The 24,852-nt window shown below is 38.9% G+C and overlaps 1 protein-coding gene across 1 annotated transcript in view; it reads left to right on the forward strand.

The window, feature by feature from the left end:
* Window positions 1-24,852, forward strand: part of SKAP2 (src kinase associated phosphoprotein 2) — a 122,793-nt gene that overhangs the window by 46,968 nt on the left and 50,973 nt on the right. The window lies entirely within an intron of this gene.

Here is a 24,852-nt window from a genome sequence, read left to right on the forward strand (position 1 = left end):
ATTGCATGTCATCTCTCTCAGTATATTGTAAAGATGTTGGAAACTGCTGAGGTAATGTTCAGGAATCTGCAATTTGGGTCTGCGTTTTGGTTAATGACAATGTTAACCTCTCTGTATTTCCACAAGCACAAGTTTCATTGTGCTAAGTATGTCTGACAAGTCATCTACATCTTTATATTAAACTGCTTTGCCTAAACTAAAACTATCTGTAATTCAGCCATTTCATTGAATGCTGCGTGCAGGTGTTTGGTGCAGTAAGGCACCAAAATAATTTATGTCTATTAGCCTGACCCTTCTTAACATTAAAACAAAACTATTTTTGTTGTTTTCTTCAAAAAGCTTTCAATATGATAAATCTCCAATAAAACCAAATGCAGCTTCTGATGATTTAAACTGATCTTTATAAAGATAAATCAGATTCCATGGTTAGCACTGTAATTATCTTGTCATGGTTAGTGTGATTATTCACCTTTTAAAAGTAATAACAAAGTTTTTCAGCTTCTGCAGTCTTCTGCTGCGGGTTCCTGGAAAGAAAGAACAGTACATGTATTGCTTTAAAGCTCCATCCAGCAGTCTGTTTTCTTTTATGATTCCAAACTTCTTAGGAAATTATATATTGACCTCATGTTTAATCCAGATGTACTTTAAAACAGAACAGGTCTTGCAAGACTTAAATGACTTTAGTTACAGTTTCATTAGAAAATACTGTCAGTCTGTCTCTCAATTTGCTAGTTGTATCATTATCTGCTGTCTTGCTAATTAACAGTTCGGAGTAAGTTAGGTGTGTGCATTTGAGAGCTGCAACTGTGGCAGTCTGGCCTGTATTTTCAATTTGAAGTTGTCATGGTTTAGCCTGGCTGGCAGCTAAAACAACCACAGAGCTGTTCCCTCACTTCCCCGCTCCCAGTGGGAGTGGGGAGAGAATCGAAAAGAAAAAAAAAAAAGGTAGATGGTTTAATAGAACAGAAAAGGAAGACAATAATAATAATGATAAAAGAATATACGAAACAAATGCTGCACAGCATGATTGCTCACCACCTGAAGCTGATGCTCAGCTAGTTCTCAAGCCAAACTGCCTCCTGGCTCAACCCCAGTTATATATGGGATATCACACCATAGGGTATGGAACATCCCTTTGACCAGTTTGGGTCAGCTGTCCTGGCTGTGTCCCTTCCCAGCTTCTTTGACACTCGCCACCTTCTTGTTGGCAGGCCAGTATGAGAAGCTGAAAAGTCTTTGACTGCTTGGCAACAACTAAAAACATCAGTGTGTTATCAACATTATTCTCATCCTGAATCCAAAACACAGCAGTATACCAGCTGCTAGAAAGAAAATTGACTCTATCTCAGCTGAAACCAGGACAGAAGTGTATGTCTTAGTCTATATTGATCCGAATTTAACACCAAGTATTCAGTAAAGAAAATGTTTTTCTAAAATTTATTTTGCAATTAAAAATTGCTGATCTTGGGAGAAGATAGAGGCAAAAGATTTTCATGATTTTTGTGGATCAAACTGGTATCTGCTCTTGTATTTGAGGGATATGTTGGCTACTATGAGTGCATTTGTCTTATATGGACTGATTTTTTTTAAACTTCCTCCTTTGATTTGGACAGTTCTGAATGGTGAGAACTTCTGTAAAATTGAATACGTCTTGGTTTTGTGTTAACAGAGCATAGGCAACAGCTGTAGTTAACATCTTATGAAATACAGTACTAATAAATACAATTATCATTATTTTAATGGACATTTTAATGTTGCAGCGATCAGTGTAAGCTTTCATAGTGAAGTACAGTTAGTGCATATGGTATTGCTACAGTACTAATTACATTTATTGCAATGGCTTTTGCTCTGCGTTTCAGCCATGCTTTTGTGCTGTGGACTGTTTCATAGAGGCACGCTGACAAAATACATGCTATGAATGCAGCAGATGATATTAGAATACATAAATGTGGATGTTGGTTATAACTGTCTGAAGGCCTCTTAGTTATGAAATATGTATCAGTGCTGGTCCCAAGGGTTTTGAGGATAACTGTGGCAAGGGAACGCATGTTCAAAGGAGAGTCTGTTCTGTATGGAGCTTTCCAAATCTGTTGATACAAGCTCTGTCACGAGCATTGCTTCTTATTTTTGCTATTGTCATTCCTCGAGTGGTCAAAGGTTGCAAACAAAAATAGGGTCCTGTTGCAGTGGGTACTCTGCAAATAAAGTAGTCAGGGATGTACAATCCAGCATGGTGCCTGAGCTACTTATATATCAGTGCATATAATATTAGTCTTGGAATGAGAAATAGTGGAGTGTTAGCATCACAGCAGTGCCCCTGGGCTAAATAGCCATTCTGAGAAGTGGGGCCAATGAGCATGGGCTTGGTAGGCTCACAGCCTTGGAGTTACAGCTTTGGAAGACAGAGCTTGTGGCTGGCATTGGGTGCTAGTGCAGGTGTTGTCTGAGTTTTGATTCCGAACTGCAGGAGAGTAGCTGATAAGGTTACTACACCATACTCGATAGTTTATTACTTCTGCATAGGTAGCTATGCTGTCCATGAAGCAGTTATCAAGCCTATACGAAACATTTAATTTAGGTAAATACAGCCCTGATTTGGGAATAAGAGCAGGTATGTGAAGTAAAAGATTTATCTGAGGGGTCTCTCAGGCCTGGTTTTCTGATTTATTTATTTATATTTTTTCCAGCTGGTTGGCATGGAATGCCTCTCAAGCTGGCTCCTGCTGGGGTAGGAGGACTTTTTAATTGCTGATATGCTTTGGGACCTGAAGCATTTCTTAAATTTTTAATGCTAGAAGACTGTACCTGTGGTAGAGTATAATACTGAAGACTGGAGCCACAATGGAGAAAGGGATATTAAAAATAGAAAAGTAATAGGATGCTTTCTGTTGCACTTCTAATGAGATATTCAGAGCTGATCAAAGAGAGCACTGAAAGGAGAGGGTAAAGCCAATAAAAGTCTTTACGTTTACCTCATTCCCTGGAATGTCATAACCTAGGAGAGAGGTGATTCCTGATTGACGGGCTGGATGTGGCTCCCTGCAAAACAGCTGACCTGTCTTACATCTCAGTCCCTGACACCTTTGCCTCTGCCCTCCTGGGCAGATGGCTCGGGGATTCTATTTCTGTGAGTCTAGCTGGCAACAGGACCTGTGCCCAGTGGAGGTGGTACGCTCGCCCAGTTACGAGGACTGTGGCAGGAGAGTGGGGATATATAGGAATAAACAGCTTGCTTGGCTAAGTATGTCTCTGATATGGAGAGGTGCCAGTGAGTAAAGTTGGGTGCACAATGTGATCTGGGTAATGCAGGGAGGTAAGGCCTTCATAAATGGAGGGCATTAAATAGAGCAGGACCTCAGGGACCTGGGACCAAACATACGGAGAAAGAGGAGATGAAGAAGGGGAAATGATGAGAGTTTAAAAGCAGGAAGCAACCTGGAAAATGGCACTACTGGACATAGGAAAGGCTCTGAGGGAGTAAAACTGTAAGACTTGGTGCAGAAGAAAGGGTCTTTGCAGTGATAGGCACAGGTGTCAGAAAATGGAATGCCTGAAATAGAAAGAAGTGGAGTGGAAAAGGTGGTTTCCTGCAAGCACGTTTCTTCCAGCTTCTATGCGAAAAGTTTACTGCATTTTCTTTGGAGATCTCTGTTTGGCAAATATAGGTGATTATGGGAGTAAACTGTCAGTGTCTCTCTAAAGCTGAGTACAGAGAGATTCATCTCTTCTATGGCTGTGTCCAGAAGGCCCTCCATCTCCTCTTCTATCACGTGAGGGGAAATATCTGTCAAAAATGTACTTCAGATTCTCACTAATGGTGAGAGAGAGGATGGGTCTGAACAGCCCACTCTTGATGTGGTGTTGATTGATATTCAGGTGCGCTTGTGGACAGTGGAATGGTCAAGTCAAGCTCTAACAAGAGTGTCCCAGGCTTGGTGGCTTTGAAGCTGTTGTTTAAAAAGAAAATGCCTTCTGGCTGGAAGGCTGCACGCTAACCATTTGGCTTTAAGACTGGAAGATACAGTTCTTCTGTGAAAGATTCTCTAATAGGCAGAGATCTTTCCAGTTCTCTCATATACCCCTTCTAGGCTTGATGATACCTTCTGTAGTCAATGTATATTGGTTTATAGCACTGCCAGGCTTAGCTCTGGCTTTGGATTTGAGACTGGTTTCCTTTGCTCCATACATGCTCTCACAATCTGCCTTTGCAGCTTACTGCTATTTCTGCCTTGAACGTTAGAACAGGATTAGGAAATGAGGAGAAATGGGTGCTGGAAGTCAGGCAAACTAAGGAAAGCCCCACAAGTTCCTGCTCTGGGATCGGAAATTCTGTCATCTCTCAAGAGAGAGGGAAAAACCCAACTCCTTGGCATCTCGTTATAATACTTCCACGTTTCATTCCCAGATGAGGTGTAAAGGTTGAATTAGTTGTCTTAGAAAGTTAGCCACAGAAACACATGAAAAAAATATATGCAATGTTTAGGAGAACCCACTGCAGAAATGTCTGGGAGTACTCTTGTTTTCACATACTTTTGTTATTTTCTGCTGTTCTTAAGACATTTTTTTGAGGAAGAAAGTCTGCTTTTTGTGTTGTAGTTTTTAATGCTTCAGCAGTCTGGTGTTCCTGTGTCTTAGAATCATAGAATCATTTTGATTGGAAAAGACCTTTAAGATCACCAAGTCCAACCGTTCATCTAGCACTGCCAAATCCACCACTAAACCACGTCCCTAAGCCCCACATCTACATGTCTTTTAAATACCTCCAGGGATGGTAACTCAACAAGTTCCCAGGGTGGAAGTCTGCTGGAATACTTGATCATGAAAACAGGTCTTCAAACAGACAGGTCCTGTACTCAGGTTACTCTGACGCATTTAGCAAGTGTGACACAGCATTGGAAATGTCCTTATTGTATGTGTGGTGTAGAGCTGATTTTATGCAAGTGTAGTAGCTATTAGATTGGGGGCTTAGGGTATCTGGCAGCTTAGCCTGATATGTGTACAGAAGTCTCATTGTTTAGCACCAAAAGCAGCAAGGTGGTAGATGATGGCAAAAATTGTAGTCCACTACCCAAAGTAGCAGACCTATCAACTCTACTAAAGATCAGTACAAACATGAGGCTCAGTTCCAATGAAAATATAACTCTTTTTTTTCTTCAAAGTTATTGCGTTGAATAATCCTCTAAAAAAAAAATAACGGAGAAGATTCTGAATTGTAAAGTTTAGTCTTGTGTTGCTCACTCATTCAATGACAAGGATGTTCTCTGTAGATAACAGTTGAGGGAAGTAGGAGGTGAATTATTTTGTTCTAGATTTCTTTCTTTTTCTTAAAAATGTATGTATAATTCTATTTGTAGAGTCTTGTCAGGAAGAGCATGCAAATTAAAACAGTATCTTATGTGTAACGTTATGCTGCTGAATTATGCAGGCTAAAAGCTGAGATCAGCTTATGTTTGTTTAAAAATGCAGCAGATTTTGTGGCCCTAAGCATGTATCAGGTGAGATAGAGGTGTGACACTCGTTGTTGCAAAAGGCATATTGTCAATGGGCTTTCTTTATGGGTTGTGAATTCAAGGCATGCGTATTATTACACCAACCCCACCCCCCCCCGCCCCGGGGTTATGGTGGCAGCTTTTTATGGTAAGGGATTGTAGCTGATCAGTATGGAGAAGTGTGAAGTTTAGTCTGTGGCTTATATATTTTTGGTTTGATAAATTAGTTCTTGTCTGTGCACTTGCTGGGGTGAGAAGCACGGTTTGTATGAAACTTCACTAGTGAATGCCAGTCACAAGCTTTGAAAGATTTTAGTGTTGCTTGTTGCTTAACCAACAAGCAAATGTGAAACATTTCTTCTTTTCTAGCATTTCTTCTTCCTACTCTATCACTGATGCAACTGCTCTCTCCAGTATTGAATAAACGGTCCCCTGTTAGAACAACTGACATCTGGAAGACTCTTCACAGTACTTCACATAGCAATGTTCTGACTCAGCCATTAGTTGCGAGAGCTCAAATCGGGGTCATCTCAAGAAATCTGTAATGCCTTTTACTTCTAGCAAGAGCTGGCCTGAAAATCTGCTTAATGTTGTCATTCAAAATTTACATGGTTTCATTAGGCTTATTAAAAGCAATGAAAAATGCAGCAGTACGTAACACTGATAAAGCCCTTTCACCTTGCTATTTCAAATCACGTTTATGGACGATGAATTTAGCTTCCTAGTAGCCCTGGGCAGAGGTATTATCTCCATTTTATGGACAAGAAAACTGAGTTAGATTCAATGACTTGTCCAAGGTCATATGTAAGACTGATAGTATTGGGGGGGAAAAAATGTCCAGACTTCTGTCTTAATTATATGAGAATTTTTTTGAATAAACTCAGTGTCTTAGGAATGATGCATCTATGTCTTTGTCTTTAGGGTTTTAAAAATCATTTTGAGGATTAATTTTGCAAAAATTAATCAGTATTTTCCTCAGCAGCATGATTCTCATGACTGAGAATATTAATAAGAATTCATATCCTCTGTTGTAGACTTCAGTTCACTGCTTTCTACAAAAACTTTGTTGTAGTCCATTCTGGCTCTGTTGTTCTCTGCCTTTGTGAAATAAAGCTGCCCTCATTATTTAGTATTCTTACATTTGCATATGTACAAGAGGGAACAGCTGCTTTCTGCGGGGATTTTGTGTACTCATTCATATTTCCACAGTGGTAGCCTTGTTCTGAAGCACACTGCTACCCTGTGGAAAAGCAGAAGAATACATGGAAATATAGAAATCAGTCTGTTATTAAACATTTGGAAGTACAGCCATAAAGGGAAAAATATAACCATAGAGTTACATTTTTAAATCTGAAGCAAGGGCCATACAATGATGTTATATAAAAGTATCTTCCTTCTAGACCTGCTGGAAAGCTATGGGTAAAAAATTCTTTTTCAAAAGAAATTTTGCAGTCTTCTGAAGTTTTTGAAAAACAAACCTAATATTATTATGAAAAATGTTTTCTGTTTAAAAAAAAAAAAAAAGAAAAAATTGGTAGTGCTTTCTCACTGGAAGGTGATCTTGGCTTACGTGATTGTCCTGGTTTCAGCCATTCCCATATCCATGGACAGAAATTTATATGCCTCTATATTGATATAAACTTGCGATTTCCAAGTATGAACCAGACAACAGTTCAATTCCCAAAGATTTGTTGAGTTTCTTGTCCACCAATGCCTCCAAGTCCTTCTCCTCAGGGCTGCTCTCAATCCATTCTCCCCCAACCTGTAGTTGTGCTTGGGATTATCCTGACCCATGTGCAGGACCTTGCACTTGGCCTTGTTGAACTTCATGCAGTTTGCATGGGCCCACCTCTCAAGCCTGTCAACATCCCTCTGGATGGCATCCCTTCCCTCCAGTGTGTTGACTGCACCAGACAGCTTGGTGTTATTGGCAAACTTGCTGAGGGTGCACTCGATCCCACTGTCCACGTCGCCAACAAAGATGTTGAACAGGGCTGGTCCCAATACTGACCCCAGAGGAACACCACTTGTCACTAGTCTCCACTTGGACATTGAGATGTTGACCACAACTCTGAGTGCGACCATCCAGCCAATTCCTTATCCACCAAGTGGTCCATCTGTCAAATCCATGTCTCTCCAAATTAGACATAGATGTTGTGCAGGACAGTGTCAAATGCTTTGCAAGTCCAAGTAGATGATGTCAGTTGCTCTTCCCTTATCTACCAATGCTGTAACCCTGTCGTGGAACGCCACCAAATTTGTCAGGCACGATTTGCCATGTTGGTTGTTACCAATCACCTTCTTATTTTCTTTAGAAAATAGCAAATACATTCACTTTGCATTTGTCTTTAAAATTTTAAAGCATCTTAAAGTGACTTTGAGGAAGAACTTGAGTCCAAATGTATGCAATTTTATCCCAAAGCATTAAGACACGTATACACATGAGGAAGTGAAAACCTGTGCAGTTAGAATGGAAGGTGTTAGAATGTGATGGTCACAAGGGAATGAACCATTTAAAGTAATACAGCACAAATATGATTTTGAAGCATTTGCTTCCTTGCTGGAATTTTTTTCTTGCTGTTTTGCCACCTTCTACTGTTAGACTTCTTATTTTAATAGTCCAATTCAGATAGTATTGAAATATTTTCAAGAAGGAGGAAAACACAGAGTTATTAATATTCTGCTTAGGGATATCTGGGGAAAAAAAAAAGGAAGGTCATAGTCTGACCTAGAGACCTTGGCAGTGTCCTTTAAACAAGCATTAATCATATGTAGTGCATCAAATCATCATGTGCAAGATAACATTAGTGACCTCTCCAACTGAGAATAACAAGTGACTCTTAATTTTCCTTTCTATACATGACAGTAGTGTTGACAACCTCTATGTATATTTTTTTGCCCTATACCTAATCAACTGATCGTTCTCAACACAAAAGTTTCCTTGAAATACATCTTTTTATTCCTATTTTGGCATGATAGGAACCTGTGTAGAGAACATGTAATGGATTAGTCATTGTATATGCATGTTTATTTCTGTTGGGATGTCTAAAAGCAAAGTAGTTTCTGCATCTTTCATGCTGATGAAATGACATACTGAACCAGGGGAATTGGATTACACTGACTAGTTAAAATATAAAATTCATAAAGCTGTGCTTCAAAATGTGGGTAAAAGTACAGCATGCTACAGCATTATTGCGGAAAATGCATATTGCTCGAAACATTTTTGATAATGTCTTTAGTCATATGAAAAACCTAAAATAATCCATGCATCTTCTGCATTACTTATATGAAAGTCCTAAAGGGGGCATTGCTAGTTGTAACTGGAATTGTGATGTGCTCAGAGATATGTCTTTATATGCAGTTAGAGAGTCAAAGTAAATATTTTAGAGCTAAACTGAAGACTTAATTGCCTGTCAGCTGCTGAAAAGGTCTTGTTAAACCAATTATAACCCTGTAATGCCTTAGTCTTTATTCTGCGATGGCCAACACTGCAGCTACAGGGTACTGGAGTAGTCCACAGGATCAATGTGTGTTGAAGGGTTAACAGGCACCTTAGGCAATATTTCATGACTCTGGCTGCCTTCATAGAAATTGCCTCAGGGTTTTGGCATTCTGGCCTGTCAGTCTTGCCATTGCTCCACCACCTGCAGTCTGATCACTCCAACTCGTTCCCCTTTCTCCCGTTTTTGCAGCCTGACCTTAAGCACGAGCACCGGCTGCTTGGCTGAGCCCTGCAGAGACTTGCAACTTGTTGGCTATCCCGGTATTCATTCAGCCCTTCACTGTGGATTTGGCGGCAAAAGCAACATGCCATTTGTTGGCACCTTAGGGTGCTGCAGATCAAAAGTCTGGCTTTGCTCTTTCTTTCTCTGGTGGTGCCAGCTGTTGGTCTGGCTCCCCAGACATTTTCCTGACTGAATTTCACTGAATGGCAGTGAGACAGAGTTAACGGAAGTCTAATGTATTTTAAGATTTTGCTGCAGCTGCAGACTTTCTCGGTAGCATTTGTTTACTCATTTGTTCATTTTGGCACTCGTGTCATTTAGCGACCAAATTAGCAGCCTCTGCCGCTAGTTGCTAAAACCAAATGTTTCATAGGAGAATGAGTAAGAGTAGAGAAGGATATCAGATTAAATCTCACAAGACTAAGCACTCTGAAGTACCATGTAACATCTATTTAAAAAGTCATAATGAGTGGCTAAATAAACTCTGTGGGTTTCAGCCATGTTGCTGGAAGCTTTCAGGAAAACTGGTGGTTTCAACCTCCATCCACTGGTCAGCCAAGACTAAGTACAGTTGGGCTTTTTCAACCAGTCAGCTAGTAAAATTGTCAGTAGGGTAAAGTGAAACCCTCTTATTTGATCTTATAGGTGATGTCTAGGATACTCATCATGTTTGCATCAGTTGTAATAGGTGTCTGTGTCATGCTTGCTCTTTTCATTGATTGCTTGGGGTATTGCAAATTAGAGATGATTAGATGCTCTTTCCATAATCCGACTAAATATTGAAGCTACATTTGAGGTGTAATATTATTGCTTCGCCGAAGTCCCCTGTGAGAGTTTTGCCAGAGGTTTAAAATTCCTAAGCCAGATTATATTCTGTACTACAGAAATCTTTTAAAAAGTATTTTATGCAGCACCTTCCAGCTCAGTTTATGAACATCTGAATAAAAGAAGAAAGATTAATAAATTTGAGGCCCTATGCAATTTATAATCCTTCACATACCTACAAAATGCCTTTTTTCCTAACAGGCTTAAATTCTAGTATGCTTTTTAACCGGTAAGATTCAGATATCATCCTTTTTTGATGACTTGCTTCAAGGGCAGATCTAGAATTTTAGTTCCAGAAAACTATTTCTACTCTGAATTTGAGTTTCTGATTGGCTAAAACTCTTCCAGAACTTGCAGAGAGAGCGTTTTATGTATTGTACTGTGTTGTAGGATAATAGCTGTGCCCTACATCTCTTCCTCTACTCAACTTGAAAAGGATACCGCTAATGACACAGATGTAAAGTTCAGTATTTGCCCCCAAGTCTGTGTCACCACAGCAAGCATCAGGTGGTTACTCAAGTCCCTGATTTTTAGAGGGCTAATTGCTTCTTAAAGTGGAAGAGAGAGAGTCAGAAGATTGGCGTGTCTTCTTTTTTTCTGTTTTCTTGAAATGTGCTGACTTGTTTCACGCTGCAGCTCACCTTTTTCACCCTTCATACCTTCAAAAAAAGGTATTATTCACCAGTGATACCTTTGTATGTTTAATAACCAAATGATAAATTTTAGGTTGTTCCATATTGTTAAACATGTCTTCAGTCATTTTTTTTGTTTTTTAAGACTGACAAGATCTCAACAGTGAAACAAATGGAACAAATCTATGCTGATTTTTTGGGTTGTCCATCTGCCTAACAAGATCCTGTCTTGTTAATCTAAATCCCTCTGTTGGTCTTTGCTTTAATGGGCTTCGGTGTTGAAGTTCATCGCTGTCCCTTCAAGTTGGTGCTCCTACTATAGGTTTTATCTTCTGTGGATCTATCTCAAATTATATATCAAGCGCATCACATTTGTGATGTATGCTGTGACTATACCTGGTAACTACGTCAGTGTTCTGTGCTCTGCCAGTCGTGTTTAAGTACATTCATGAATCTAGGTTGCATCTCTAGAGCCAGCTGGATAATTTAGGCTCTGTAGCCTAGTAATTAATGTATTGGCTAAACCAGCATGTTTCAGTTTCTGTTCTGAGCATCAGTTTCTCTGATTTCTCTCTTAATGCTTATTTTCTTTTTTAAGCAAACCAACCAACCCCTACCTTGATTTGCTTAGCATTTTTTTTACGCTCTCTTTCCATAGATCAAGAACTGCTGTTATGAAAACTTAAGAATTAAGCAGTTGTGCTGTTCTAGCACCGAGGTTTATTTCTGTATGGGCATTAAAGTTGTTGTGCCCTGTGCGGATAATATGGTATCATGCTTCTCTGAAATAATTTACGAAGAACCCGAAGAACTATGACATGATTGATCATGCAAATTAACTTTTTAAGGGTTTCTACTTTATTTGTCCTTAAATGTGAGTTCTTAGATTTGTACCTTTAAAAATATTTTCAGATATACTCCTTTAGGCTGTCAGTTTAGTTGCATTCTAACTTTTGCTGTTGTACACAATGGCAAATTAAGCACAAAGAGCTTCATAGATCTGAAAGATTAGTATGAATTTAGTGTGTAGTTAAGAGTACTATTTACATTAATTCTTCTCAGTTGTTTAGAAAATTATGCTTTGATTAATATTTGCCTCTTACAGGGGTAGAAGTCTCAAAGTGGGGAAAAATATTGAAGGACCATACCAATCTGAATTGTAAAATTCATTTCAGGCTTACAGAAGTTTATGTAGATGTAACTAAATATTTTTGTTGTAGTTAAACATTATTGCTTTTTTCTTTCTCACTATAGACTTCATGATGACCTTTTTTCTTTTTGTGTGATCTTAATTTAGTGCTATTGCTTCAGCCCATTTCTTTGAATAAAGGATGCTAATTTACTTGTGTTTACACAGATGGCCATCTCAGTTTTTCACTTAATATGCTACAACACATTCTTTGCTATTTTTCCTGTTTCTATAGAAATTTCTTGCTCTAAAAAATATCTTTGTGTGACTTCATCATTACAATATTTTTTAACCTTATTAATAAAAAAAAAAAGTCAGGAGAGTACATTTTGGGGCCATAAACTATGACAGTAGATGCTGCCTCCAAGAAATATTTAAATGGAAAAGTGATAATACGTGTGAGGAGATCTTTCTGAGACTATTTGTAAACTTTTGATTTCTAAATGTTGCCTTCAGGCTTGGTAAGAAAAGCTCAGTGTTTGTAAAGATTATCCTGACAGCAATATGCTGGGTCAATTGTCAAGACATGTTTAGCATGGGGGGATGTATTAATCTGCTATAGCTACCACTGTAAGTGGTTGGAATAAATAGAGGGCTCAAGCAGATGAAGAGGGATTAACTGTGTAAATTGAGTAAACTCTTCAATCACTAAACCAGTGATTTTACAAAGGATTAGTCTGCTTTTACAAATATTGATTACTGATTCGTTACTCAGAATGAAGATGATATAAGTTGTGCAGTTGCTATGTAGTATGCGATGTGAAGTGTACATCATTCATATTAATGGGATTGTCATAGGCATTACAGATACTGACAGATTTATTATAGCAGCGCCGTTAGCATTGTCTCAGTTAAGGTTGTGTCAGCATTTCCATTAAAAGTCCCATTTTCTTTTTTTTTTGGTGTTTGTAGATCAACTTTAAAATTTGCTCCACTGAAATTTGGCGATACCAGTTTATAGCTTTGCCACAATTATTATTTTTGTGCACTTTTTTAAATTAGAAGAAAATACTCTATGTTTTTTAAAAAATGTTTGCAGGTTTGAATTTTTTGTTTTTAGTGCAGCTTTTGAGTGATACTGTGTATGTTCAGTAGTTTCATTAAGCCGGGTTTGTAGAGGAGTGTATGTGTGATAACCAGTTGCTATAAAGTGAAAATAACCAAGGAATTTTTATATAAATGAGCTCTTTTGCCTATCTAAAGGCTTGTCTGGCTTTTTCCAGTGCTACTAGTTATCTGATAAAGATTATTATGTTTCTTACAAGTCCTGTCCCACTTATGTCCACAGACCGTAATACTATGACTAAATACTGTCCACAGATGAAGTAGCACTACTCTGTTAGCAGGTACAGTTAATTCGTACACCTTTAATGTTACAACTGGTTTAAGTTTCAAAAGCAGTACATTCACCAGGTAGTTCATCTTTCTAATCCTTACTTTAGATTTATGTGCAGAGGTGGGCTTAAGGAAAATCAGGTGTAGTGTGAGAATCAAGGGACACAAGATGAGAATTCAATGAGTTTGGAAAAAATCCCGCTGACACCTATTCAGCTACTTCCTCATTGTAGAAGTCTCAAGTTTTAAAAAATGCCCATTTCTCTGTGTGTCATCTTTCTCCTCTTATACAGATCTCACAAAACTCAATCACAGCTCTCCTCTTGTGTGTTGGGTTTGCGTGGCAAGGTTTTGGTAGCGGGGGGGCTACAGGGGTGGCTTCTGTGAGAAGCTGCTAGAAGCTTCCCCTGTGTCTGACAGAGCCAATGCCAGCCGGCTCCAAGATGGACCCGCTGCTGGCCAAGGCCAAGCCAATCAGCGCCTCTGTGATAACATGTTTAAGAAGGAAAAAAAAAACAGAGAGAGCTTCTGCAGCCAGAGAGAGGAGTGAGAAGATGTAAGAAACTCTGCAGACACCAAGGTCAGTGCAGAAGGAGGGGGAGGAGGAGCTCCAGGCGCCGGAGCAGAGATCCCCCTGCAGCCCATGGTGAAGACCATGGTGAAGCAGGCTGTCCCCCTGCAGCCCATGGAGGAAGGATGACGGGGTGTAGCGATTCCACCTGCAGCCCGTGGAGGACCCCACGCCGGAGCAGGTGGAGGCACCTGAAGGAGGTTGTGGCCCTGTGGGAAGCCCACGCTGGAGCAAGTTCTTGGCCGGACCGGTGGACCTGTGGAGAGGGGAGCCCACGCCAGAGCAGGTTTGCTGGCAGGACTTGTGACCTCGTGGGGGATCCCACGCTGGAGCAGTTTGCTCCTGAAGGTCTGCACCCCATGGGAGAGGGACTCCATGCTGGAGCAGGGGAACGATGAGAGGAGTCCTCCCCCTGAGGATGAAGAAGCGGCAGAAACACCATGTGATGAACTGACCATAACCCCCACTCCCCGTCCCCCTGTGCCGCTGAGCGGGGGAAGGTTGAAGCCGGGAGTGAAGTCGAGCCCGGGAAGATGGGAGGGGTGGGGGGAGGTGTTTTAAGATTTGATTTTATTTCTCATTCCTCTATTCTGTTTTGCCTAGTAATAAATTAGATGAATTCCCTCTCTAAGTTTGGTCTGTTTTGCTCGTGATGATAATTAGTGAGTGATCTCTCCCTGTCCTTATCTCGACCCACAAGCATTTCGTTATACCTTTTCTCCCCTGTCTAGTGAATGAGGGGAGTGATAGAGCAGCTCTGGTGGGCACCTGGCCTCCAGCCAGGGTCAACCCACCACATCTTGATTCTGTTTTCCCAAATTGTGACCCCTGTGGCAGAATACGATGGTAACTCTGCTTTGTGAACTTCTAATCCCTTAACACTTTGGGATTTCCCATGGTACATGCTGAAGATACAAAAATGTATATGTGTTTACCATAGGAAAAGACAAGCTGACATTTAGCAATTCAATACAAGCAATCTTCTTTCACTTTTGGATTTCAATTTCACAGATGGTATCCAAATAAAAATAATTGTTGCTAACTGCAAATAAAAAATACTGTTTCAGATATTCCTGCTTGATACTAAAACAAGTAAGAACTGCATAAAATCATCTGAGAAAGGTAATAGTCATGTATGAAAATGGAAATACATTCTGTAGCTAGGCCATTGAAAAATTAAAGTGGATGTTTCATGTGACTAGATGTAACAAAATGGGACTTATAGGAGAATTTGAGCAGTTGGTCTCATCTCTTCTCTCTTGTTCAGAGTAAAACAGCTTCTTCCCGAGCTCTTGTCGCTTGCATCTTCAAGCGAATGATTTCTTCTGGAGACTTCAAATGGAGTGGAAAATGTTAGGGTGGTCATTCAGAAAACTTGGAGTTGATATTAGAAGGTGATTCTTCCTACTGTTCTCAGTACTCCAAGGTGAATGACCACCGAAATTTACATCTGGAAAGCTTTCAGGAAATGCAAGAGTGTTCTGCTGGCTTCATAGAATCATAGAATGGTTTGGGTTGGAAGGGACCTTAAAAATCATCTAGTTCCAACCCCCCTGCCATGGGCAGGGACACCCTCCACTAGACCAGGTTGCCCAAAGCCCCATCCAACCTGGCCTTGAACACTTCTAGGGAGGGGGCATCCACAGCTTCTCTGGGCAACCCGTTCCAGTGCCTCACCACCCTCACAGTGAAGAATTTCTTCCTAATATCTAACCGAAATCTGCTCTCCTTCAGTGTAAAGCCATTCCCCCTTGTCCTATCACTACATGCCCTTGTAAACAGCCCCTCTCCAGCTTTCTTGTAGGCCCCCTTTAGGTACTGGAAGGCTGCTATAAGGTCTCCCCGGAGCCTTCTCTTCTCCAGGCTGAATAACCCCAACTCTCTCAGCCTGTCCTCATAGGAGAAGTGCTCCAGCCCTCAACTTCGTGGCCCTCCTCTGAGCTCGGTCCAGCAGGTCCATGTCTGTCTGGTACGGGGGACTCCAGAGCTGGGGGGAAAAGTGTTTTAGTTTTCTTATCAATCTGCAGAGCAAGGCCATTTTTTTGTGAGTTCAATGTCATTATTGCAGGAGACTCTAATTCTACCAGAACTTCCTACTTCTACACGCTTAATAATATTTGATAAGCATTTTGTGTGCTGCAGTGGGAAAACTTGAAAGGCTCGTGTAAGATTTTTTTCCTTTTGTTTTTGTTTTAAAATGGCTTGTCTTTATGTGCAGACTGCAGTGTAAAGTCATACCTCCATCTTAATCCAAATTAGCTTTTGAATGCAGAGGAGCTTTGAATGTGGCAGTTCACTGATCACTGAGTATAGCTTTTTACTTAAATTATCAGAAGAAATGCATCAAAAATGAGGCAATGAGGCAGAACATTCAAGCCATTTTGTGTTTGCAGGAATACATAAAATGTGGAAAATGAAAACTGTAGCTTTCATGGACCTCTTGCCATTGAAATCTGCAAGTGCCACTTTTAAAGATGTGGGTCTGTTTTTAGCTGACTGTAGGAATTCTAATCTCTTCCTTTAGACAGATGAAAGATTTTTCAGCTCCAAGCAGTAATGTTAAAACTTTTTTTGATCAAGGATATGAGCTGTTGGAGCATTTAAAATGCTCGAAGTGTGTACATATGTTTCCTTTCAGAAGCTTAGCAGGCCGAGCCTTTGGCCAGGAGTCAGAGCAGTTGGAACTTTGCAGACTACACGGCTAATCCGAGAGGGCTGCCACTTGGCACAAGTGTGACTTCCATATATAAAACATCATACAATTTACGTTGGGGTTTTTCATTGGTGTTTTGTGGTAGTCTGAGAATTTCCTTGTTTCCCTGGATTTCTTTGGTATTGCTCATTTTATTTCTAGCATGTTACATTTCTGATGAGACCAGTAGTTAAAATGTTCCCCTGCCTAAGTATCCCTATGATGGATTGAAATTCAAATTGTATGGTTTTCTTGTTCAGCTGAATTTGGCATGTCTTGAACTGCAGGGTTTTTTGTTTTGTTTTTTAAAGGGGGCTTAAGCTTCTGGAACTAGAACCAGAACAATTTAGGAGAGGAGGTTTACACAATAGAACTTACCTAGGAGGGGATAGAGGGCAAAAAATTTGGGAAATAATAAAATTAAGAGGAAGAAAATTTATATGCTTTTTGTTTAATTGATGTGTGATTTGTGAAGAATCTAGCTTGCATGATATTACCAAAATTTGCGTAGAAGTCACAGAGTTCACGTGATTTATGCTCTCGTAGATCTGTCAAAGTGTTGTTGAGTAGTAAGTACTTGGATTACTAGGATACTGAAACTAAAAGAACAGGCATTACTAAATTTTAAATATAATTTGAAAGTTCATTGTTTAGCTTTGCAAGAAATGACATTTGACAGCTTATCTGCCAAAACATATTAAATCCTTCTCACATTCAGTTATATAGTTGTCATTGCTTAGTCTCAGTTTAGGCTTATGTGCTGAATGAAATGTGCCAGTTGACCAAAGATGAAATTTTAGACCCTTCAAAAGCACTAATTAAAAACATTATGACAAAATCAGGGAAGTAATAGGAAACTTCTAGTTCCAATTCTTATGCTTACCAGGTGGCTATTTAAAAATAGTAGTAAACTGGAGTGTACAATTGTATTGTAGTATTACTTTTTCCAGATGTTTTAGATGCTAAGCTGAAAATTATTTTTTTTCACCTGGACATATTAAATGCTAGCTTTTAACTTGCTGCTTGATAAGCCTATGGGACTTTCTTCCTATTAGTCATCTGGGAATACAGGAATCATGATGTGGTTAGAGATGCTATCCATATGCTATCTGACATCATGCTGGTCATACTCCTGCTGTAGACTGTTTATTCCTGGCCTTTTAATTTTCTCTGATTAGCTAACAGCACCTTCTGTGGTTCAGCTATTGCGTAGATACTCTGAATCTTTACTTAGGGTTTCTAATCAAAATTGGATGTGTATGGTTGTCTGTGAGACAATGCTGGGAAATTTCAGCTTGCCTACATAACTTCATGAGAATTTCCAGTACCTCTAATTGATCCATGATGGTCTATTTGGACTTGCTTCTATCTGCAATGCAGAGGGATTGTTTTTATCTCCATGTTTTCCTGCGTACTTTATTTCTCATAACAAAGTAGGAAGCTGAGCATCTTGTTGCATAGGCACGGTTTATATTGTCCATCTTTACAACTGATACACTTTTCTGTTAGCTGTAGTGTGAGCCTTTGGGTGATTGAAAACTTTCTGTCTCTTGCTGGAATGATTGATTAAACTTTGATGATCCTTGGAGGGATTTAAGCAAAATTTTTACATTTCTATGCCTTGTATTACAGCGGTGTGAGCAGTAGACCTTGTACAAAAGACCTTTGCTTTACTGCTGTATCTTCTTTCTGTCATCTTGCCTCAGAATCTTTGAGAAACAGCAGAAGCAGGAAGGCTGCTCCTGTGAAGCATGTAGTGGCCCCTTTTACAACCCTGGGGAATAATGCCTGCTCAGAGCAGAAAACATTTTTTTTTTTTTTAATTTTTTTTTCCATGTGCCGTGGATGTCATTTGTGAAATTTTAATAATTACCGATGTGAAAGTCAAATCCAGATCAAGAGGTGAAAGTCATGAATTCCTTTGTACGTTAAGGTGCTATGCAAAATGTAACAGTAGGTGTTTTAGAACCAATTTGAAAACCAACAAAAGAAGGCGTAAGTCCAGGACAATATTGGTTTATAAATTCAAAGTTAAGTTTGGATGACGAGTGCGTGATCCAGGATAATTCCATTAGGCTGTGGATCCTGGTGAATGGAGTCTGACTGGCTGACTCTTGTCATTTCTTTAAAAAAAAAAAAAAAAAAAGTTTGTCAAATGAAGCATGTTACAACTACTAAAAAAACTTTGCTCAGAAAACAGATGACGATTGAGAAGCCATTGATGTAAGATTTTTTTAAAATTTAAAATATCTAAATACACAGTTATTTAATTAGGGGCTAAATGATAATGACAAAAAGATTTCAAGCATGCTAACTGCTAAAAAGAACAAAGTATTTCTGTAAAGAATATGTCGCAGTGGTTTTTAGGCTGCCTGGCCCTCTGCCTTCTCCTGAGCTTACAGGAAGGAAGGGAGGAGAAATGCTCATACCGCTGTCCTTCCAAGGGAGGAGTCAAGAAGAAATACTCAGCTTTTAGGTCTCTGAGGGTCTGGTATTAGTGTTTGTAACCCAAACTTCATATCCCAAATTAGAATTAAAACTGGAAACAGATGACACTGCTTTAAGCATTCTTTAATAAAATACGCTGCTGGCTCTTCTTAGAGTAATATATCAAGGCAAGTTATTCTGCAAAAATTATTGTAAACTATTAGAGAACACAATGGTGAATACTGGGGATGGCTCCAGAGCAAAAGTCCTTAGACTAGGTAGTTTTTGGAACAAGCACTTTGAAGACCAAAATGCTAACTTCTCTTGAATCAATGTTTCGAAAGCTAAACATTTTCATTATATTTGTTCCCCTGAATGAAATGCGTTTTCTTTAACATTTATCTTTTGATTCTTGCATGCTAAACTAATTCAGAGCTATTAGCCTGCTACATTTGCAAAGTACTGAAGTAGTCTTTGTGAAAGTGTTCAAGACAGTTAATGAAGCTAATGAGATTTTTATGTGATCTTCCTGCTGATAACTTTTCCTTAATCAGACGACTCTAGGAAATGGGATTTTTTTAAAATTCAGTATATATTAATCTTCTCTTTAATAATAATAAAAACAAAAAGTAGGGAGAAGGTGTGCATGTGAAAGTAAACCACCTTCTCTTTAGCCTAGATTCACAGTGCTTGTGCAACAGATATGACCCCAGTGTATTGCTATGTACTGATTCGAATATAATTGAATCCCTCTGTAGTAGCTATTAAAAATGGGTAAATGCTGTATTTCCAGATCAAAATGAAATTGAGAGATATGAAGAATTTTTGGAGAAGCATGTGAGAAGGGGGATGGGAGGGAAGAAAAGAAGATGAAAATACTTTTTGTGCTGCTAGAAACATTACTGCTTCTTTGCTCAACTTTAACACAAATATTTTCAGAAAATCTTTGCCAATTTAGAATTATAGCCTGAGAGATATCATAAAAGCTCTGAGCTTGAAGACACCCCCTCCCCTATTTTCTGCATTTAAAGGATATTATTTCAATACTTAAAGTAGCAACTCTTTTTTTTTTTTTTTTTAGAGAAACATCCAGTTTCATGCTAGATTACAAGATGTACTTTCATACTGCCATCATTTTTCCTCTTTGTTTTGTAACTGATGTAAAAGTTTTTACTAACAATAATTCCAACAGGAATGGATTTCAGTTTCTCCTTTTGTATAAATGGGTCTTCAGTGCTGTAAAAAGGAAGCTGGAAAAATAATTTTCAATAATAGTGATTATTTTTTTTTGAGTTAAAGGAAGATAGAAATAGCAATCGCTGTTTTCTCCATATAATCAAATTAATTTTTTCCTGGCAGTTTTCTTTTACAAGGACTGAAGAACAGTGAATTATTCTTATTTGAGCAAGAAGTCTTTACCATTATGATAGTTAAACCTATGGTCCTCTACTAGGAAAGCAAGCTGTAATCAACCACTTAGCTGTTACTAAACTACACTTATCTCCACTTCGCCTGTTTAACTTCCCATAAGCATGCTAAGCACCTCTTTAGAATGCATTGACCTCTAATTATTTCTTGCTTTATGTATCCCTTAGCCCACATTGAAGAAATAAAAAATATTCCTATTGGTATACAGTGCAGAATAAGACAACCTGGTTTTGTTTTATTATTTTGTATACAGAAGGAAATTTTAACACCATTGGGTCCTCCAAAATCACAATGCCATGCATAATGATTGAATTTCATGCTTTATCGTGTGAAGTAACACTGATGAAACTGTTTTTAAGTAATGGGCTAAATTCACTATTGCAGGAGGGTGCAAAATTGCATCATTCGGGCTTTTGACTGTCTGATTACCAAGCTGCAGGAGTAGTAGCTATGCCGTAAGCTGCAGTCTGAGGTCTTCCTGAGGTGACAAGATGCACTGGATTTGTGGGATTTGTGCAGTGGAGCCTGTACATGAATACATCTATGTTAATAATGTTCATGTTTTTCTGAAGTCAAGGCATGACTGGTAGAAAAGCTGGCTTTATGCTTGAGTGAGAGCATTTCACTTTCTTTTCACTGGAGGAATTTTTAGCCTGGCAGCAATAGCATTATAATAACTGCCAGCTGCTCACTTGGCACAAGAGTGCCTAGAACCAAGAGGAAGAGCCTGGTGCATTATATGTGTAATTTACTTTTCTCTAAAACTTGAAGGTTTAGGCCTCATAAATATTTTGATCTGGTCTTTGATGGCCTTTGTACACATCAGTCTGGGAATATGCATGTGGAACATAGCTTGCTGATTTTAGTTTGGAGTACATTGAAGTAATTCCCACCAGGATAAGAAGAGAAATTATTCTGGGAGCTTCATCTGTGAGTGGGAGGTCAAGAAAGAAGGAAAACTTTTAATGTTAAGCAGATGGACCTCCCTCACTTTATAATGGGGATGCAAGATAATCATCTTCCCAAATATTGTATAGTATCAACCTGATCTTCACATCAAAAGAATAAGGTTCAAAACATTATTTGTGAGGTAGAAACTCAGGAATGGAAAGGAGACATTTTTTTTTGTATCCTCAACTTTGTGCTTGCCCACCACTGTCAGGGCAATAATACAGCAGAAATCAGGTCTGGAAGGGAACACAGGAGCAATCATTGTACCTTTCTCCACCTGTAAACTCACACAGCTGCAAATCACACAACACTTCTTGACTCACAGTGCCACTTTATTCTTTGGTATTTAAAACTGGCTTCAGAAACTAAACAGTGTACCAAAGGAGAAACCAGGGAAGACTGCAGGCTTTTTAACATCTTTATTTCTAAATCCTTGAGACGTATCTGGAAACAGACCATACAGGGGTAGGAAGTAGGTAGGAAGACATGGTGGTCTCTGCTGGTCTGATTTTGGGAGAGAAGTTTTGCTCTGATCTAGTAGTCAGTTTGACCACAAGTATCTGAGCAACAAACACTGAGGCACCTAAGAAAGTTAATGTGAGTAGGTGCTATCCTGCATCCCTAGAGATGCAAGGAACTTGCATCCCTACATTTCTTTTCTTATAGTGGACAGTCTCCAGTGAAATTAGAGGAAACTGCTTCACAGTTCTTTATTAAAAAATAGTAATGCCTTCTTTCTGGGCATTTCTCTGTGTTAAATACATTCTTTGTAGAAGAAGCTGTCTTATTCAAAGTCCCATGCAGGAGTCAACTAATGAGTCTCTGATCTCAGCTGCTCATGTAATGTAAACAAATGCTGCTTTACAATAACAAAGCACTGCTTTAGTGATACTTTTTTTAGGAGATTTGTTCCAAGCCTGATCTATTTCAAATGAATGGAGAAGCAACATTTTGATTGAAAGCAACTGCAAACCCCAACCACACTCTCAAGCTTTCAGCTGGGAATTCCCACATCTAAGGATTGCAGTTCACTTTAAATCCTGTTTCAGATGTGGACGAAAGAGTAAAGCAATGAAAAAAATGGAAGAAAATTAGAAAGGTAACACAGTTCAGGAGTCTTCCATGTTGACTCTAGGCAGTACCTGGAGGGAAGATGTCATTCTCTCTTCTTTCTTGCCCTCATTTTTGTTGTTGCAGTACGGGGGTAAGAGTATGTGTGTGTTTGTGCCTTCTTCCTGCCACGTATGCACAACACCTGCAGTTAATGAGAATCTGAGAGGAGGTGGTTCTTTCTCTTTCCTTTATACTTTTCATACTACTTATTCTTCCTCCCCTTCCTTCTGGATGTACAGAGGAATGAAAGAAGGAATTTAGCCAGATTTATGCTTTTTCTTCATGTACTGCTCTATGTATCTTGGGATATTATAACCGGGTCCCTCTCTCCTATCCATCCACTTAAAGTTCCATTGTATTTTGTGGTTCCCAGTTCCCAGGCTTCTCTGACACAAGGATAATATGCATGTGATGTGTTTCTGCTTCAGCTACTTACAGACTGGGAGAGGCAGTGGGGCTGACCAGCTGCTGCTTGTTTTGTGGAGTCGCTGCCTCAGAGGTTTTGAGGAACAGAAAAAGAAACTGGCTTCTGTTCAGGTTGAGGGCAGGAGGAGGACTTCTTTCTGCAGTGTCACCAGAACAGTGGAAGATCGCATTTTTTTCATGCAGGTTCTTTTCTTCATGAGCTTTCAGTGTCCTGTGCAAAATAAATGTAGTTTCAGAAAATGCAGTCATCAAATTTATCCCAACTTGTCTCAGCAGAAGCAGCAAAACTGAGCATGGGGTGGAATTTTGACTTCTAGCTCTCTGCAGTAGTTAGTTCAGCTTAGCTTCTACCTATAGGAAGAAAAACATTAAGAAGTCCCCAAAGTATTAGCTTGTTTGGGACTATCTGCCCCATTTGATTTTGCTGTTCATTAAATGATCACTTGCCAAGCTTTCTCATCAAAACCCAAACTAATACTAGCAATAATGTATAAAATTAGATCCAAATAGTTGTTGAAGTTCTTAAACTAAAAAAAAATTAAGAGTGAACTGGTTTTGTTTGTTTAATTAGGCTTTATGTCCACCACATCTGTGGGGATGCACTGTTCTAAAATGAGCCGACTGGCTGAGGTAGAGCTGTAAGTGTTGCACACTGATGCCTCCCAATGACCAATACAAAGCAGCACACTATGTATATTTGTAAAACTTCACCTCCCCCCCCCTCATAATATCATCATTAGATCATCTTTTAAAGTAACTATTAAACTTACCACATACCAGCCAGTGAGTGTCTGTGTGTTAAACTCTCATTTAAGGTTGTGCAGTGATTGCATATTATCAAGTGAGGGGGGGACAGCTACAGCATTTTAAAATGCACATACATGGAGCCAATAACTCTTGTATTTTTGACACATTAGTAAGAATTCTGTAGAAGCTGAAATAATAGCTAGTGTGCTCCTAATCTTTAAAAATAATATTAATTAAAAAAAATCAATGGAAATATCAGTGCATATGAAATTCTATCTACTACCTTATGGTATCCAACAAAATATTTTGTTGTCTAAAAATCCAATATATTATTAAAGGAATGCATTCTCTTTTTGAGTATTTTCATACTTTAAAAAAATAACATTCTCTGCAAGTTCTTTCTCTTTTTCTTGTATTTCTCCTCTCACGACTGTATTTAAATAAGACCACCATAAACCAACTCATTTGTGGACACTGATAAAAAAAAATAATTCTATTTTAAGAGAGAACCTAAAAATCCTGGAAGTTGGCATCACCTTCCAGAGACAGTGTTCTTGGTTCAAGGTCAGACAATTGATCTTTAACCCACCCCTGCACAGCTTAAAGTGTTTTGGTGGTTTTTTTTTAGCACAAAGGTTATCTGCTGGTATCAGTCCTTTTTTGTCTGTTTATATTGGTAGAACTTAATGAGATTACATATATTTTGATGAATAATTGCCTCCGTGTAAACTTGCCACCTACCTACAGTGACTGTTATGAATATTTGATGATAATAAGTAGTAGGAACTTCTCTGTGATGCTCACATACTTAAAAAAACAGCAGCACAGGAATAGCTTTTGGTCTACTCTTTTGCTTACAGTAAGCAGTATGACATTTGTATACATGTTAATTATTAGGCATATCTAAAATATTCTGTTCTTAATACTAGGAGTTCCATTTAAATCATAATTCTATTGTTTTAGGAGGGGAAGGATGCAGGACAGAAGATGGAATTTTTAACATCTAGATTTCTGTTTTAGGTTGAGGCAGGGTCAGCTTGTCAGTCTCGTGATTCTAGCTATGAATTAGCAGTTGAAAAAAAGGAAAAAATAGAGTGGAACATACTCACCATTTTGCAGATGCAGCCATGTTCTACAAAATCTAAAATTAGTATCTGTAGGTCAACAATTTTGTAGACTTCTGTGCAATGTCTTTGGTCTATCCAGTGTTGCATTATAGATCCTACAGGTGGTAGTTTTGTGTCATATTGCAAATTAGGCAATGTCTGTCAACAGCAGGCGTCACCTTTTATCATCTCTTCA

This window comes from Grus americana, chromosome 2, assembly GCF_028858705.1.
Source record: "Grus americana isolate bGruAme1 chromosome 2, bGruAme1.mat, whole genome shotgun sequence".
NCBI classification, from domain to species: Eukaryota; Metazoa; Chordata; class Aves; order Gruiformes; family Gruidae; genus Grus; species Grus americana.